Source organism: Amblyomma mixtum, chromosome 9 (genome assembly GCF_055824585.1).
Source record: "Amblyomma mixtum isolate Tamu chromosome 9, ASM5582458v1, whole genome shotgun sequence".
Lineage (NCBI taxonomy): Eukaryota > Metazoa > Arthropoda > Arachnida > Ixodida > Ixodidae > Amblyomma > Amblyomma mixtum.
This window is the reverse complement of record NC_143020.1, coordinates 40,081,286-40,100,761: the sequence shown is the minus strand read 5'-3', so window position 1 is coordinate 40,100,761 and position 19,476 is coordinate 40,081,286. Positions and strand designations below refer to the sequence as shown.

The following is a 19,476-nucleotide window of genomic DNA, read 5'->3' as shown; positions in this document are numbered from 1 at the left end:
TCGGTCTCCCGATCGAAACGTCGAGTCGAATAAATATGTTTCCCTTAACGAAGCGTATACTTCGCTATATACTCCTGTAAGCAGTCAAGTACTTCATGCTCTCGTAACCTATATATTGCTTTAAAAGTAAAAATCTATATGCTCTATATCTATATGCTCTAAATCTATATTGCTTTAAAAGGAAAAATCTATATACCACCGCTATTTTAGGAGGCTGAAATGACAAAAACTGATGAATGGGTGTCGCAGATATCACTGATTGACTGTGCCTTTGAAAAATAAGCTCCAAAGGGCTGACGCATCCCTGGTATGCAGGATTCATCGGGTTTAGCGACCACCTGACTCATCAAATACGGGCAGTCGTCTCTTTGAAGCTCTGAATGTGCGCGGTACGCAGTTCTGCACGAGTCAGCTGAAAGCTGTACTGATCGGTATCCTGTCAGAGTTAGGGTGGGAATCAAACGGATCTTGTCTGACTTTATCAGGTAGGGACTCTTAAAGTATTTTCTTTCCTTTTTTGAATAGTCCGGGTCAAAATTGCGATAAATGACAATAATAACCGGAAATCATTGTTAACTCTGTTTCATAGTATTTCATTGGGGTGTATAAGTAGTACTAAGCATGTTTTAAATGCACAGACCACACCAGGACAGCTTTTTCTGCAGCGAGGCTTCGAATTAAGATATGAGAAAACGAAGGTTTAAACATCATCTTTATATTGTTGGGGATAAATATACCCTTCCTCCAACCATCGCATTGGGTTTGACAAATGGGTGTAGTCCTGTGTACTATGCTGACCATAAAAGCTTGTGCTTGGAGGTGTAGCGAAAACTCGGGTTCTACTGCATTTAAGCTCCACAGAATTCACGTCCCAAAGTGCGACTCGAAGTTCTCATCTCAGGATCTAATATGTTGTAGGGGGAACATTGAGACAGAAATGCCTTTTCTTAGTGTGGTCGACGGTATATTAAATAATATCTAAATGGGGCATGTTATGTGAGGCACTCTTTAAAGCCTTTTGCAAGTATGGTGTCCCCTAAAAGGTACTGTCATTGTCTTTTTCGTTAGGTGGCGCAGTGCAGCATCTATCAGTGTAAATTACAGCTTGCTGCACTCTATGGATCCTATTTGTTGGTCTTCGCCAAAGGTTATACGTAATGAGAAATTAAGAGTATTCAGTTTTCCGTACTTCCTTTGTAATGCATAGCTCCGTTTACATAGAAGAGCGCAGATAATTGAGCGTACTACTCGCCTGGCAGCGGGGCCAATCGCATGATCTAGGACAGAGTACAGATAAGGAGCAAGTGGCTTCGTGTTTTGAGGCGCAAGGGTTTTGAATCTGATAACCATAGAAAACTAACTCACCAGTGGCGTAAAATGTTTTTTGCAGCTACTTTGAAGTCAGCGAATAACTGGATCCGTGAGATCGCATTCTTGTTCCATGTCTCAATAATGATTTATGGTACTGACACAGGAAATCGAGAGCAGCAGTTTACAGCATAGCTATATAAAGATGGAAAGACATGCTGATTGTAGCTTTTCTCATAAACGCAGCGCTCCCACATCATCATCCATTTGTGGGCGCTGACTCAGTGTTATCATTGAACGTATCCACGCCGTACGGAACCTCTATGAATAGGTCTTGGCGAATGGAAGCGGCCTAGCATTTTGCGGAAGTTGCTAGGCTCAGTAAAACTGCGTGTATTTGAATAAAGATGCTTATCAGCGTTTCTTTAAAAAAACATGCGAAAGTAAAGGCGAAGATTATCTTGCGGCCTCTTTGCGGCGGCCCCTTGCGTGGATACCGCTTTGTTTTTCATTGGTAAATGAAAGGGAATGGCATCTGTCCCGGCAAAGTAGTGGCCGCAGTTGTGAACCATGGGAGTGAAATTCTTGGAAAAAAAGCGTTAGATTGGAACTGCCTTTCCCACTGCATCGCTGCTATTACCTGCCCATCCAACTTTTCCAAAGCAGCAACAGATTATGTTATATGTTGAACCCACATGGCAACCACTGTACTTATTTTTCTGTATAATGCACCCTTTATGTAATACCACTGCGGGGGTCTTTAAGGTAATAAACTGAACTGAAAATAAGAACCAGGTTATGCGCATTTTCTGGTCCTCTCAAGGAATCAATGCCAGCTTACCCTATCCTTCAATAATAAGGAATTCGGAAAATTTCAGGATATGCCCCTTTCCCTCCTAAATACTATTTCTGGTGTGTATAGACTTGTTTTGTGGCCCAGTTATTCCAGTCATGCTAACATGAGGAAACAAAGCTTAAACTAGCTGCTATTTATTTCCTACCGCCTTTCACACGGAGACACCTGCTTGTAAATAGGGATTCGAACCTGTCATTCATAATAACTTTGGCAGTTTGCACACATTTGAAAACGAAATTACCTTCGGCCCAGGCGTGCTCAGAATTCTGTGCATTATGCGCCATTAAAAAAGCACATCGCGATAACGCTGGCACCGCAACCCGTAATAACGAAGTTCATTGTGGGATGCACTTGCCCCTTGGCACCTCCTGCACTATGACTGCGACCAGAGGAGCCACCGCTGCCTGGACGGCAAAGATGGACACGCGAAAACAGGTCGCGGAATGACGTGTCAGAATGCGTATTGCTGGGAGCGCGTCAAGGCCGCTTGGGGTTTCAGTCACAAGCGAAATGACCATTATGGTTGAGGAAAAGAGCCGAGAGTAAAATAAATTTCAAAACTTTTTAAACATGAAATGGGTAATAAATAAGGGTAGCAAAATTTAGTAGCGAATAAGTGTCTAACGTAATCGTCAAAACCACTATATCCCCGAACTCGGCTCACCAGCTTACATCTTAATATAATAATTGTGTATATGCTGGCTCCCATGCCACAGGTATTATTGTGCGTAGATGCCGTATTTGTACCTGAAAATGCTCAGGTTTAAGAAATGGATGAGGGATTCACTTACACACCGAGTATATAAGCGGTATATTGCCAGTGCGCACATACACTCAACAAACTGCGAGGGTAACTTAATGCTCTGCAAGAAATTCAAAGCGCGGCCAGCAAGTAGAATAAAATAGTGCGGGCAACGTTTAGAAAAAGAAGAAAGATGGAAGAAATTAGGGAATAAACTTGTGTAACCATATCCTGCGCATGCAGTGCGGAGAGCTAATAAGCTACGGCCTGATTCAGTGAGGGAGTGCAGTCTCAAACTAGGGGAACACAGCATGCAGGCATCGACAGAGTGAAGTGAGGGGCCCATAATCGGAGGTTTTTTGCGATTTGTTTGCCGCGTCTGGAACAGCACACAATCAACTGGAGAGCAGGAACAGAGTCTTCCCGGCACTCCACGTAGTTAGGCTTTGATGATGGTGCGTTTTACTTCAATGTACGCGACATGAAAAAAATGTAAGAGCGAAAACAATTGCTTGTAGCATGACAACACCTTTAGATTCTCAAAGCATAACTTTATTAATGGGAGCTGCTCTGTCGTTTCTGGTCGCTGCGTTAGAGGCCGAAACCATGTGCGAAAAGTGTTAGTTGCGAAAAATTCTTAAAATTTGTGCAGCGGATACGAATGGGGTAGAGCGCATATGGCAGGTTCTCTAAAGTCATTAATGGAAATTTGCTATATCCCTCAAGAGGAAATTATAGACCTGTATATTACCAGTACTCACCTATGGGACAGAAACGTGGAGTGTAAAAAAAAAGGCTTTAGCTCAAGTTAATGACAGCGCAGCTAGGCAAGAAAAGGAAAATGATAAGTGCAATGTTAAGAGACGGGAAGAGGGAGAAGTGGATGAGGAAACAAGCGCGGGTTAGTGACACCCTAGTCAAAATCAGGAGGGAGATATGGCCTTGGGCAGGGAATGCAATTTAAAGGCAAGATAACCGCTGGTCCTTAAGGATAACGCTTGGATTCCAAGAGACGGCAAGCGTACCAGGGGTGGCAGAAAGTTAGAGGGGCGGAGGAGGTAAAGCATTTTTAGGGGATACTTTAGGTGCTGTTGGCAAATGAGATGGTTAATTGTAGAGACATGAGAGATATCTTTGGTATTCAGTGGTCGTAGTAAGGCTGCTGCTGATGATGATGGATATATCCATGACGTGTACTAGAATAAACTGTAGTGAACAAATATCCCGGGTGTTTAAGCGACCACTTTCGAAAATTAAAAAAAAAGGCTTTTTAAGGCAAAATTATTGCCTTTGAAAATGGTATTGCCAGGCTTGGCGGACGCCAGAAAACCGGTGAATCATCTTAACTATTAAGCTGGTTAACTAATTACGAATAATTAACTTTTTAGCTATTACAGTTAGGCGCCTGGGTGCAATTTGAGATCTGTAGCAGGTCATTACTGATAGCCAAATCAGTTTTTATAATTTCATAAACGCGGTTATGCTTTGCTCTGTGGCTGGACAAAATTTGGCTTTTTCGACTACTTACGAGAACTCGCGTTGCTTTTCCTGCATGCTTTTAAGAGCGCATGTATTTTTTCCCCATACTGCCAATCTTTGTCGAGTCACAGCCGCAACGGTAAATTCGTTTCTGAAATTCTGAAAACTGATATGGCTATTACTAACGACCGGCTACAAACCTCTCACCAGAGCCAGGCGCCTGTCTACTAGTTAAAATATTATTTATTATAAATTTGTTAATAAGCTTAGTACCTAAGACGATTCACCAGTTTTGTGGTCTCCGCCCGCACTGGCAATACTACGCCGCAAAAGCCATATTTTTATTCCTAAAAGCATATTTCTGAAAACTTTTGAAAGTTTTTGCTGAAACACTCGGTATTTCCGGCAGGGTTGATTCCTGAGTAATCAAGGCGCTTGTTTTAGTCTAAGTGGAATGCGGAGAATTTCCAGAGGAATTCTCCTCTAGCACGCTCTGGTGTACGCCAGAAGAACATCAGCTGCTTGTACAGGAAGCGCAGTGCAGGTCTCATGAAGGCAAGCCTGACAAAAAGGTTTACATTAGAGATGTTGGTATTCCGCCTGGTAGGCTAGCGTTGCGCAAGAGTGCTGGTTCGAATTTAAGGTCGCAAATATTGTATCGGCGCAGCTATCTAAGCTTACACAATTTGTACAGAATAAGGTACAAGCGAAAGCAAACACCACCTCACAAACGAGAACTTCAGAAATATTTTAGCGTCTATAAAGTGAAGGTAGACTCATCCTGACGCCCTAAGTCTTAACTGCATTGCTTTATTCGAGGAGGCAATGTGCGAATGTGGGAATATTCAAACATCCCAGAAAGATATTGGCAGAAACCGGTTTTCTGAGTACTGATTACACCTGCAGCTTGAATTTTAGAAAGGCAAGTTCAATCTCCATTCTTACAGACCTAAAAACGAAGCCACTCTAATCTTCTACTCAAAGATTTGCTTTTCTCTGAAATGCATAGAAATATGCGCACGTGTGTGCAAGTGTTTAAGTCATATGCTCGTTCTTTTTCACATGCAGAGAAGTTCAGACCTGCAGCCACGTTCGCAGTGTCTGAATGTTAATCTGTGTGAAGATGATGTTTTTCAAGGACCCCTTAGACGGAGTGGGCGATGACCACACACCTACTGGACATCAGAAAAGCATCTAAGTCGCGGACCTGTCCGCTAAGGACTATGCATCGAGCCACAAACCACAATGGAAGTACAGCCTTTCCTTCCTCGATTGCAGTTGGGCATCGTTCTCGAAAGTATCAGACGCGTCTCATCAGTTCCTCGATGTGGGCTGCGGACCAGGAGACTTCACACGAGAGGTCCTTTTTCCTCGTTGCCAGCCGTGCCGCAGGATCGTCGGCATCGACTGTTCTGAGGAAATGATCGAGTATGCTAAACGTCACTCGGCCGGCGAGAGACTTGAGTTCCGCCTGCTGGACATATGTTCGGATGTTTCAGGTTTCTTGGAAGAGTTCGGCCACTTTGATCGGATATATTCCTTCTTTTGCCTCAACTGGGTTGTAGACCTGCCTGCAGCTTGCAGGAATATATCCAAACTCTTGACACCAAACGGTGAATGCCTGCTTGTGTACTGCGCGTCGGCTGAGGGTGGAGACGTCTGGAGGGGCCTAGCAAATACGGATCGCTGGGCTAAATATTCCGAGGTAAGTTCAAAATGCTTGTTATCACCACCAGAAGGTTTTAAGAAGAGACAGCGACTAGTAACCTGAGCTGCCGTAATAGCAATGTTACTGAGGGACGCAGAGAGCAAGGTTTGTAGAACAGGAAAATGTTTGCAGTGTAAGCTTTATTAGCATTATACAAGCCGTTGTGGGGGTACAATGGCAGCCGTAAAGCTTAACGCTTTTGAGGTTGAGGTGCTGACCGAGCAGCGACACAGTTATCGCGCCATTCTGTTCCTAGAAAGAAACCGGTGGCTCTTACTCCTTTCCCGGCAACGGCAAAGAGTGAATGCACACGGACCCCATTCACGTCAGTCGAAACACGGCCGCCGCGGTCAGGCTCGCGGTCAAGGTTCCCAGCTCACATGGCCGGGCGCCTTAGGAACTCAACGACTGAGTCGCCAGTACAGGCGGAGCCTGATGGTAGCATGTTTCAAAATTAGCAAACCTCGCCATTTGCAGGTACCTTAAGTCGAGCTGCGGGCTCCCGAAAGCCTATGGGCTTTCCCCTAGGACCCGCGGCAAGCAAGAAATGTCGGCTAAATGAGTTTAAAAAATACTGTTCCTTGTTTATTCTGAGCGACTGTTCACGTTATCTCCGAAGCTAGCTTTGCTAAATTTAATGCCACGTAAGATATTGGCACTTGTACTGGTTGAATAATATTGTTGCGGTTGGAATCGGTTTATTTAGAGGTGAAGGCTGGGCGGACTAGAGGAAATGTTGTTGTTGTTGTAGCCTTTGACAGAATGGCACATACCCACACTGGGGGATCGGCCAAGAATTTGGAGGTAAAGGTTGCTATTCACCTGTACGTAGTAAAGGCAAAAGGAAAGCACACGGGAGAGGAACACGGGGGGAGTCTACCACAAGAAGGGCACAGATGAGCTGGCCGCCCAGCGAACGTGCTTCGCGCGTCTTCAGCTTCGTCCACCTTCCAGACAAAGCCAGCTTGCTTCGTTCCCTTTGGATACGCTGGCTGCGTGGTGCGCGAATATTTTTCCCTTGCCAGACGAAGCTCGTCCTCGAGCCAGTCAGGAATACCGACAGTGGTAGCGCTTGAGACGAGCCACTTTGGCTACTTGGTTCATGCGGCAGCACCGATCGTTTGCAGTAACTTTGACAATGACGTAGTTTACATCGCTCAGTCGAATCACAACGTTGAAAGGACCAGAATAAGTAAACAAAACCTTTTGGTATAGACCTCACTTGAGCAATGGCGTCCAGAGCCGCATAAAATCGCCTGGGCCAATTTTAGCCGCATCTTGACGCTTGTCATCGCGGTCTTTTGGTGCGAGCTGAGAAGCAAAGAGCGCAATCGGGTCAGTCACCGAGCATATTCAGCGTGACATAATAACTGGTAGATTATAATGGCTTCGTGAAACGAGAAAGGAAAAATGGTCCCCAGAAACGCGCGCGGAATTCTGACGGACAGGAGATAGAAAGCGAATATCCGGTGACCTCATGTTTCGCGGTGTTGTATGCAAGGTCTCGAATAGTAGCCCAGCGTTTCAACTCCGGTGATGGGATATCCCATAAATGCACAGCATGTATGGGACATCGCTTTTTGTGCTTTGGAAGGCCGTGGGTCTGTTCAAGGCGGGGCGTTGTGTGATGAAGACGAAGTGTAGCAGCTGCGCTGCACGCACTCGCGCGCACGACAGAAAAGAACGGAGTAGAGAGAATACAGATAGGCTCCGCCCTATGCGGCGTGTACTGCTTCCTGATTTCTAATTAACCCTTCTTCCTGACGCGTATCATTCTACTGTCCGTTCGTTCGCAAGCACGCACGAAAGCGGTGTTAATTTTTTTCATGACCCGAGAAGCTAGCGGACTAATCTGTTTGATTACAGCCATGAAGAGCTGCGCCTGCGTTTTTACAGATTACTGTAGATGATCTTAACCTGTTATCTCGATGTTTCCTTGCCGGCTTTAAATTGAACGATGCCGCGAGCCGCGCGTTCCTAGTTCGACGACTGACGAGCACGTTTGTTGTTTACACCACCGCCGACTGATTCAATTGTTTTGCGGGTAGAAGTCAGCCCAAATAAAGAGGTTCGTTTTCAAGTTTTGTTGCCGTCTTCCTGACCGTTAGACTGCCGTCACTACAACGTGACATGGGGTGGAGGTGCGGGCTAGCCTTCAATGTACCGGACACCCCCCGCAAGTCGTGACGCCAGTCATCGGAGTCATTCACTGGAGGACCCGAGTCGAGTCCACTGCGCAAGCCGACGTCTGCTAGAAGACGCACCTGAGTTCGGGACTCTGCTGGAGCCTACCAGGAAGCGGAAGCAAACAGCAACGTCCGCCATGAGCTTGCCCCAGACGTCGACTGCAGTAATTCTGCAGCTGCCCCGGGTTGCATCGACCTTCGACGCTTCGACGCTTCGCCTAGCGCCGACCCCGAAGAATGGCTGGAACAGTTCGACCGTGTAGCTATCTTTAACGACTGGAACGATGCCATGAAAATTAGGCACGTCTTCTTCGCCTTGGAGGGACCAGCAAGAATCTGATTTGAGAATGAGGAAGCTAGGCTTACGAGCTTGGAAACCTTCGAACAGCAGCTTCTCAAGACTTTCACAAACGTCGTGAGGAAGGAGAGAGCCCAGCAGCTGCCACAGTCTCGCATACAACACCCAAACGAAACCGTTGCAGTGTACATTGAGGAGATGAAGGGTCTCTTCCGGCGTGCCGATATGAGCACGAAGGAAGAAGAAAAGGTCAAGTTGCTTATGCAAGGAGTTAAAGAGCAACCCTTTGCCGTCTTCGTACGGCACTCACCGAAAACCGCCGCGGAAATCGTAGAAGAGGCATCCACCATGGAAAAAACTGCTGATGCCAGAGCCCGCCAGTATGACCGCCAGCAGCGCTTTTTTCAGCAAGCTGCCTAGAGACCGTTAACAACGATAACCAGCGGGAGTTAATACGGCAAGTTGTGCGAGAAGAGCTCCGACAATTGCTGCCAACGGGAACGCAGCCGCACCTTGCATCGCTCACAGACGTCATCCGGGACGATGTTCAACAGGCCTTGCGTGTGAGGTCGACAACCACGCAGGCTCTGCAGCCCCAAGCCGTGACTTAAGCCGCAGCAGTGCACCGTCCTGCACCTCGACGACGAGACTAGCCCCTATCTCCTTCTACCAGCTGCGCTGGACCGCCGTCCTCTCGCCCCAACCCGCCCTTCAATGAGCGTCGCACACGGCCGAGGAAATGCGACGAGTAGAGAACTCAGGACTAGCGCCGCCCATTATGCTTCCACTGTTGCTAAGCCGGCCACATTCTACGGGGCTGCCCATAAAAAAAATGGGCATCCGATGGTTTTCTTACCACGCCCCACGACCCCGAAGCGGCCAGCGACGAGCCGAAAGCGAAGAGTTTTTGCGTCAGGAAGAATACTCACCGCCGAGCCGCCTATCACGTTCCCCGTCGCCATCGTCACCACGCTTTGTATCTCCTAGCCTAGGTTGCTTCTGAGCGCAAGAACAAAGGTCCTGCATCGGGTAAAACGCAAAACCATGCCTCAACTACGAAGACAACACCGACGACAACGACGACGCGGTCAGACTTGAATCTTATACCACCGCACAGAAAAGTAACGTTGGTGTATGCCCACAGCAGCCTCACTAATCGACGAAGCCAAGATCGTACACCGAAGACAACGTGCAATACGCAAAACGCGAACAAGCCACTTTGAAGTTCCGGTCGACGATAACGCGGTTACTGCCTTGGTCGACACAGGAGCTGACTACTTCGTCATGAGCGGGCCACTCGCTGTCCGACTCAGAAAAGTAACAACTTGGGATGACCCGCTGATCCGCACCGCAGATGGTAACTTTATAACGCCGTCAGAATGCTGTACCGCGATGGTTATAGTAAAAGGGGTAATCTATGCTACAACATTCCTGGTCCTACAGAAATGCTTGTGAGACGTGATTTTGGGAACAGACTTCCTGAGTGAATGTCGGGTGTTCATCGACTTTCGATCTAAGGTGATCAAGCTCTCCACGGACAAAGCCATATCTGTTGCGAAGAAAGCGACTCATCACGTTGCCTGCCGAAGGCGTCGTCGAGGGGAGCGCCCAGTCACTACTGGATCGAGGACTTCGCATCGCAAGGAGAGTCGCCCAAATCCGGAATGGCCAAGTCCAGGTGCGGGAAACTAACTTCACCGAAGAATACCGGCATCTAAACAAAGGTACGACGATTGCTTTTCCCGATGAGCTGGCAGACATCAGAGACATATTTGCCCTCTCCTACCAACTCGTAGAACCATCTGGCCGGGACCAGCAACCCACCTTTTATATCAACCCAGCATCACCCCGCAGCGGACAAGACCAAATACGACGTCTTCTTTAAAGGTACAGCGATTGCTTCTCATCGGGCCTGAATGTGCGACGAACCCGGCTTGCCAAGAACCGCATTGTCACAGAGGAACACGCCTGAGCACTCCGGCGGAGCCCCTACCGCGTATAGCGGCTAGAACGCCAAGCTACCCGCAAGCGAGTAGAGGAAATGCTTTGTGATGACGTCATCCAGCCATCGAGGAGCCCCTGGGCAGCACCAGTCGTCCTAGTGCAGAAGAAAGACGGCACCCTTCGCTTCTGCGTCGATTACCACCGCCTGAACGGCATTACGAAGAACGATGTCTACCCCCTCCCGCGCATCGATGACACATTTATCGCTGTGCAACGCTAAGTGCTTCTCAAAGAGCGGCTAGTGCCAAATTGAAGTCGACGAAAGAGATCGCGAAAAGACTGTGTTCATCACATCAGACGGACTTTCTGAGCTCGAGGTGATGCCATTCGGCCTCTGCTCTGCTCCAGCAACGTTCCGGCGTGTGATAGATACGGTGCTCGCCGATTTGAAGTGGCAAATCTGTCTAGTCTACTTAGATGACGTTGTTGTCTTCTCCACAAGCTTTGAAGACCACCTCAGAAGGCTTCGGATAGTGCTGGAAACGATCAAGTCTTCAGGCCTAACACTGAAACCAGACAAGTGTCACTTCGTCTACGAGGAGCTGCTGTTCCTTGGTCACGTCTTAAGCAAGGATGGAGTTCTTTCAGACCCCGAAAAAATGGCTCCGATCGCAAAGTTTCCACAGCCTAATGACAAGAATGCTATACGCAGATTCCTTGGACTGTGCGCTTATTACCGGCGATTCGTCGAGAACTTTTCGCGCATCGCTGTACCCTTTTAACGTGCCTTTTAAATGGGAAACGCCGCAAGTTGAAGCTTTCAAAGAGCTGAAGCGTCGCTTACAGTCACCCTCTCGTGCTCGGACGATTTGATGAAAATGCCGAAACCGAAATTCATACAGATGCAAGCAGTGTGGGCTTAAGAGAGGTCATCGTTATGAAAAATGCTAAACAGGTGAAAGTTATTGCGTACGCAAGTATTTCACTGTCGAAAGCCGAAGACAACTATATCACGACCGAAAAAGAATGTCGCGGAATTATTTGGGCCACGTCGAAATTTCGACCCTACCTCTATGGGCGACCATTCAAGGTTGTGTGCAATCACTATGCTCTAGGCTGGCTTGTAAATTTGAAAGATATCTCAGGCCGCCTTGCTCGTTGGAGCCTGCGTCTTCAAGCATTCGACCTAACTGTTGGTTGGTGGCTTTTTGAGGAAAGAAAATGACGCAGTATCTCTCTCACATATCTCGGCGGATGCCTGAACCACGCCGTATGGGAAAGGAAGAAGGTAGGAATGAAAGAAAAAAGAGAGAAGAGGTGCCGTAGTGGAGGTCTCCGGAATAATTTCGACATGGAGATCTCTAACGTGCGCTGACATTGCACAGCACACGGGCGCCTCTTGCGTTTCGCCTCCATCGAAACGCGGCCGCCGTGGTCGGGTTCGAACCCGGGAACTCCGGCTCGGTAGACGGGCGCCTTACCACTGAGCCACCGCGGCAGGTAAGAAGACATAACTGTAGTCTACAAATCTGACTACAAGCATTCCGACGCCGTCTGCTCCCCGTCGACGCAGCACCGGAAGAGGAAGACGACGACGCTTTCTTAGGAGCGGCCAGCAGTTTCGCGCACCAGCAGCGCTCAGATCCTGAGTTGCAAAACCTGGTTGATTATATGAAACGCAAGAACGCATCGCCTCCCCGAAGGTTCAAGATGCAACTATCGCCCTTCGTCCTTCACAATAATGTCCTCCTGAAGAAGAACTTCGCGCCCAACAGGACAGTGCATCTTCTTGTCATTCCCAAAAATCTCAGGCAAGAAATTGTGCAGGCATGTCAAGATGAGCTGACTGCAGGGAATCTCGGGATTGCTCGCACGTTGCACCGCATCCAGGAAAGGTATTATTGGCCACGGCTAGCTACCGACGTTTCCCATTACGTGAAAACGTGCCCTGAGTGTCATCGACGCAAAACTCCTCCTACTAGACCAGCCGGACTCCTGAACCCCATACCACCACCAACTAAGCCCTTTCAGCAAATAAGGATGGACCTCCTCTGCCCCTTTCCGACTTCATCATCAGGTAACAAGTGGATCATCATGGCCACCGGCTACATGACCCGCTACGCCGAGGCAAAGGGTTTCGTAGTGGTACCGCAATAGAAGTCGCAAAATTTTTTGTCGAACAAATTCTCCTGTGACACGGCGCCCCCGAAGTGCTCATCACAGACAGAGGAACGGCATTTACAGCGAAGCTGACGCAAGCCATTTGAAACTACAGCCAGACAAGCCATCGGAGGACAACTGCCTATCATCCGCAAACCAACGGACACACAGAGCGTCTGAACAAGACCATCGCAGACATGATCTCCATGTACATCGACGCCGAACACAAGATGTGGGACTCCATTCTGCTCTACGTGATCTTCGCCTATAATACTGCCGTCCAGGAGACAACCAGGTTCACCCCATTCCAGCTGGTATACGGCAGGAAGTGCACGACAACACTCGACGCACTGCTCCCGCACGTTTCCGACGAAGACAACCTCGACGTCGCCGCCTACATTCATCGCGCCGAGGAAGCCCGAAGACTTGCGCGGCATCGCTTTGAAGACCAGCCGCACAACGACGCCCGACGCTACAATCTGCGCCGACGAGACCCGACGAGACCCGATCGCCCAAACGATCGCCAAGCACTCTTTTGCAGTGACTAAGTAGTTCTGCTCTGGCTTCGCCAGGGTGCGGCTCGCGTATCCAACGACGTACTCCGCATAACCCGGTTTGCGTTGAGCAAGAACGGCACCGATAGCAACGCCACTGGCATCTGTGTGGATTCAGTTGGCGAGCAGGGTCAGAATGGCGCAGTATGGGCAGAGAGGTAAGTAGATGGCGCAACGTGACGAACGCTTCGTCACAGGCAGGACTCCAGCTTGATAGGTCGCTGCTGCCACGAAGAAGGGCAGTCAGAGGTGCGATGATAGAAGCGAAATTTCGGATAAAGCGTCGGAAGTAAGAACATAAGCCGATGAAACTGCGAAGTTCCTTCATCGTAGAGGGCTTCGGGAACTAAGAGACGGCACGAAGCTTTGCAGGGGCACGGCCGGTCCCGGTGCGCTCGCTCGCTCTCTCTTACGGCCTGCGCATGAGGGGCAGTTGCTACCTATCACCGCAACTCTAAGGGGGTGCTGCGAGCCAACCCTCTCAGCTCGAAGGGTGTTAAGGCAGAAGCCTATGGCGCTAGTAGCTAATTTCCCCCTACCGTGTCCGTCTGGAGGGGTTAGGAATGGCGACAGCGGGTCGCGCGCTTCGGATGCTTCGGATGCCGTCCAAGGCTGCGGGAAAGACCGCGACCGCTTTGTCGGGGACCAAGGGGCCGACGACCCCTTGAAACGATCCCTTGACAAACATAGAGGTGGGGGTGGGGGACAATAAGGTCGACGACTCCTTAAACCCCCGACTGTCTAGCTAAGCAGTGGCGCCTCCAGAGTCGGGCTCTGGCGTGCACTGGGCTCCGCCTACTTGTATGCGCAGTGCCACTGCAGCAGTATTGGTTGGAATTGGGCGAGAGCCGGTTTATTAAAGCTCCGCCCAATTATCGAGGGGATAAAAACCGCTGCAAACAAAGAGCGGGAGGAGTGCGCCGAGTCCTAGTCTCGGCCGCTTTTAAACATCCTTTTTTTTTAAACGGCCCTTCTTTAACAGCCTTTTTTGAACCGCCTTTTCTCTAAGTGTTTGTATTTTGGTCTCGTCTTGATTAAATCAGTTTGGTCTCAGGAAGTTTGGAGTGGCTGCCCCAACCGGCAACGTGTCGCCGGAGGAGCATACGATCAGACCAACCGGCCAATCCGACGATTTTTGTTAACTAAGGGAGTCGCTGAAATGTACCCTCGAGGTAGCCTCGCCGCGCGCTGGTTCGGATACTTTGCACATGTTGCTTAACGGCTTCTGCGAGCACTGAACAAGAACCTGACAACCATGCAGTGATGGCGCATAGTATTAGCGGGTAGGGCTGTATTATTTGCGATTGACAGGAATAAAAGTGCGGGAAGATAATTCACTGAGAAACCAAGGTTATGAAAAATTTATGTCCATCTTCAATGCTAGCACACTCTCTGTCGGCACTTGGAAATGTAAGAAGAAAACAATTGCTCTTGCCCCTTGAAAACACTCAAATGTATCTGTGCCATCTGTTCTGACTGTGCAAAACACGCCAAATCAGAAGAATACTGTGCTCTTTGAAACTCTGACATCGTTTCACATACTTAAAAGAACTCAAAACAATAACAAGCACTGCTTGTATAATGACCTAAACAACACTGTCGTGCGACTTACAGTTCCAAATACACGTTGTCTGTTACAGCCTGAAATATGTTTTCGCGTTGGCTTGTGGAGGAAGCAAGACGGGTAATTTTGGTTCGACCATTTCTTTGCGTAGTTGACGAGAAGAATTCGGAGAAACTCCGCAGAAATCAGATATGCTGAGCGTTTGGTGTGACTTCTGTCAACACCTTCAGGGCAGCATAAGAGGGGTGAATCTTCAAGATGTGGTTGAATGGTTAGTTGTAAGGCTTCGAGAATTTTCGATCATTAAATATACACTAACCGCCTTTTCAAAAAACGCCGAATTCTTTTCCAGGAGGGCTAGAAACAACGACTTTGGGTACTGAAGTTCACCATTCTCTTGGGTACGCAGAAGTTTGTAAACAGGACTGCTAGTGTTGTTCGTCGTCACAAGCATGTAACAAGGCGCGCGGAACATGAGGCAGCCGCATAGTTGACTTCACTTCGCTATCCTTTCGTTCACGCGTTTAAGCAAAGCGACACAACAGTACACCATAGCCACAGAATGATATGCGCAGCTTAACTACACAAGTTTCTGAGCAAGAGGCGCGAAGCATGAGGCCCGTGGCGGACCTTTTTTTCACGAGCTAAACACAGCGACAAAACCAACACCGTCAAACACGTGAAAAGAATGCGGCCCTGCGTGCCGTAGGCGCAAAATCGGCTTTCGCGCTGCCGCAGGAAGGGTCGGCTCGCAGCGCCCTCTCGCGGAGATCAGCGGTGGGGCAGCGCAGAAAAAAATCCTTTGTCCTCTCGGCACCTGCTCAGTCCGCAAGGAGAGAGCGAGAGAGCGCGCGTGTCGAGACCGGCCGTCGCTTGGTCAGGAAGGACATCCTGTTCTGACACGACGTGGCCCAAAATCGTCAACTGGCGAGCGGCGAAGCGACATTTATATAAATTGGTTTGAAGCCCGGCTCCCGCGAGGCATCTCAAAACTTGCTCCAGGCGAACGAGGTGCGTCTTGAAATCTGGGGAGAAAACAACGATATCGACCAAGTAACCTAAGCATGTTTTCCATTTAAGGCCGCGCAGTATGGTGTCAATCATCCGCTCAAAAGTGGCAGGGGCATGATGTTGAATTCATACAGCCCGTCAAGCGTCAGAAAGACTGTCTTGGAGCGGTCAGCGTCGGCCATCGGGACTTGGCAATAACCCGAACGTCGATCTAAAGATGAAAAGAATTCAGCTCCCTGCAAGCAGTCAAGGGCGTCATCAATGCGGGGCAGCGGATAGACGTGTTTGCGAGTGATTTTGTTCAGGCGCCGGTAGTCAACGCAAAAGCGGATAAGCCGTCTTTCCTGGTGACAAGGACAACGGGGGAAGCCCAAGGACTGTGCGATGGTTGTATAACGCGACGCCGCAGCATGTCATTTACCTGGGTGTCGATAACCTGGCGTTCGGTGGCAGAGACGCGATATGGGCGTTGGCGCAACGGCGAATGGGCGCTAGTGTCGATCTGATGGGTAAAAGCTGAGGTGCGGCACAAACAGTGGTGAGAGAAGTCAAACGATGACCGAAACGTATCTACCAGGGCCGCAAGTTGGGTCTTCGGCGGTGGCGAAAGATTCGCGTCGATAGAGCGCGTGAAGACGGCCTCGGGAGCGGGATCAGAAGAGGGTGGGGAAGAATTAAGTGAAGACACTTGCAGGCGACAGGAGGCATCCTTATAAGGGTCCCAGGCGACGACGGAGGCGAAAGGCTGGACACGTTCAAGGCATTCACCGCGAAGAAGAGTAGAGGGGCACAGGAATGGATTCGTCAGGGGCAAGGCGCTGCAGCCGGCTGAGACGGTGAGCGCGGCGAATGGCAGGGGTAGACAGTGGCGAGAAGCGAAGGAGTCTGACGGGATGACGATGACTGGGCCGTTGGATGCAGAGTCGCAATGAACAGAGACGAGCACAGCAGAGCACGGCGGGATCACAACGCCATCAGCCACAGTCAACTTGGAGCACGGATTAGCGGAAGCGTTCACCGAGGCGTCGCCGAAGGGAAGAAGGGCGACTTCAGAACGAGTGCAGTCGATGACAGCATCATGTTGGGAGAGAAAGTCCAAGCCTAAGACAACGTCGTGAGACGGCGATGCGAAGACGATGAAGTCAGCAACGTACAGAACGTCCTGAATTGTAACTCGGGCTGTACAGGTCCTCAAAGGCGCGACAATTTGCGAATTAGCGGCGCGAAGCATAAAAGCAGATAGCGGAGTCATCACTTTTTGTAATTGGCGGCAAAATTTTGCACTGAGCACAGATACAGCAGCACCGGTGTCAACAAGTGCGAAACATCGGTGCCCTCCACAGAAACGATGATCAAATTGGCCGGAGAAAGTCGAGGTACTTCAAAAGGGTGGCAATTTGGGCTGGTTGGTGCATGATCTCAGGATAAAAAACAGCGCAAACGGGGACGAAGCAGAGGGAGGGACACGAGGGACAGCGTCGTGTCCCTCTCTCTGCTTCGTCCCCGTTTGCGCTGTTTTTTATCCTGAAAGTCGAGGTCTCGAGCTTGGCGACAAGCACGCAGTTCTCGAGGCACTGCGAGAGGTACTGGGCTCGATACCCAGCACCTCCAGCAACATGTAACGGCCTTTATTGGCACGAGAAGACTTGTTGTGAAGGCCGGTTAGACCGGGCAAGGACAGGTCCGGTCCCAGAACAGTTGATGCTCCCGTCTCGCGCCTCGCGTCGGCTCTGCTGCTTCAGCTGCCGATAGTCTTCCTCTCGCCTCGCGCCGCGCATCGGTTCTGTTGCTCCGACTGCTATCATCTTCCTCTTTACAATATATATTTTGCAAGCGATGATAATCTATTAACCTCCGTTCTTATTCATGTAACCTCAGAGCCTCCCATGTCTGCACGTAAACTTTTGCTCGTGGTCTTTAGTACACGCTATGGCGCCAATGCAAAAACAGGCTTTCTAGTCGGCAGGCTATCATTTTCATAAGCATTCTTTTTCATATTTCTGATGTTAGCTTGTTCGTTATTGTTTACGTTGCCCTCTTTCTGTCTTACTAAAAGTATTGTAAATTTTCTGACAGGCGCTGCTCAAGTTCATTCCTGACACGCAAGACCTGAACGACAAAAACGAACTGATGGAATTCATGGCGCGACTCCTACACGAGGCAGACCTCCATCCAAGTTTGCTGGAAGTTCCCCAGTCTACCTTTCTGCATGGTTGGAGCGAGGACGAGCTGCTGGGTATGCAAGAGGCAGTACATTGCCAATACTACTGTGTGATATCGCGCAGAAAAGTGTACCGAGTGTCATTCAAAAATTTCTGCAGGCCACTTCGTAAGAAATTATCTCTCTTGAAAAGTCCGCGTAAATTCTTTGGGAGGGGTGCAAAAAGTGTAGAAAAATATATACCTGAAGAAATGGGCTTTCAGGAAAAAGGTTTGCAAACATCGCTACTAACGTTAGCAAATGCAACTTCTGGAGAATTAATGGTATGGATGGTAAAAGCTCCAGGCTTGCATGAATCTTGCAGAGCGTGTGCGATGCACCATTCCGCTTCCACTTGTCTGATAATGTGCCTGAAAGCTGACCACCTGCCTTATGCAGGCAATAAGGTTCAGTTGTTTACATCAAGTTGTTCATGCAGAACCTCGTTAAGTATGCTGTCATGTGCTACATAACGCCTCATCATTCTGTCCGAGCCTGTCTCACGCTCGTGAAGAAAGATCAACGGGAAATTTTCGCATGTAAACCGCTATAGCAGAGCACAAGCACATAGCCAATATAGCGCAACTGATGAACACAGGGTGCCATACAGTTGATTTTTTCATTGAGAGTTTCAAACGTTAATCGTAAGCAGTAAAAGGTGATGTTTCCTCTTTTCTCCTTCACAGCCGCTCATCTTGGAGCCCTTCCAATCGCCAAGATGATCAGTCCAGAAGAAAAAACCGAACTCGTCAGTGCCGTCAGGGGCCAGGTCCGGATTGTGCATGGCCCCGACGCTGACAAGGGACGTTACAGAATGTTCGTCATCAAGGCGTCGAGGGCAGGGCCGTAGTTGTTTGCTGTACTCAGAAGTATGTAGCCGTTCCATTCATTATAAGTAAAGAAATGTGAGAATTTGCTCAAATTCGCAAAATTCGCGCATACTTACGTTAATGTAACGCTCAGCTGAGGAAAATCATAATCGAAAAGTTGAAAAATAAGAAAGTGAGAGATGCAGTAAAGCATTTAAACGATAGAAATAAAACAGGATGAATGCTTTAACAGCCCTTCTAACGCACCTAAGAAAGAAGAATGCTACGATTTGAAACACAGTAGCGTAGATTACAGTGATAACATTCCAAACAATCCACCTACTTGTCTGTTAGAAGAAAATTGTGATTGCACTTGTACCTTTCTTTTTCTCAAAAAAAAAAATCCTGTACCCGCTGGTGAAAAAATACATAGATGGAAGCAAGCAATCGTCGTGTTTGTATTCTCTGCCCACCTTCCAACTGATGAAATAAACATAGAAAATACATTCAGGAGACGGTTAAAAAAGACTATTCAAGCTTCGGTACAACCAATTCTCTACAAGCTCTAGTTTTACGAAGTCAAAATTTACAGGAAATTGCAGGAAATGGCCGAAGGGGCCGCTAGCTACCAATAGGGATACCATAAAGACGACTAAA

At 48.7% G+C, this 19,476-nt stretch overlaps 1 pseudogene; it reads left to right on the top strand.

Annotated features, from left to right (window-relative positions):
• Window positions 1-5,502: 5,502 nt before the first annotated feature.
• Window positions 5,503-18,860, top strand: LOC149328813 (juvenile hormone acid O-methyltransferase-like; annotated as a pseudogene).
• Window positions 18,861-19,476: the final 616 nt, after the last annotated feature.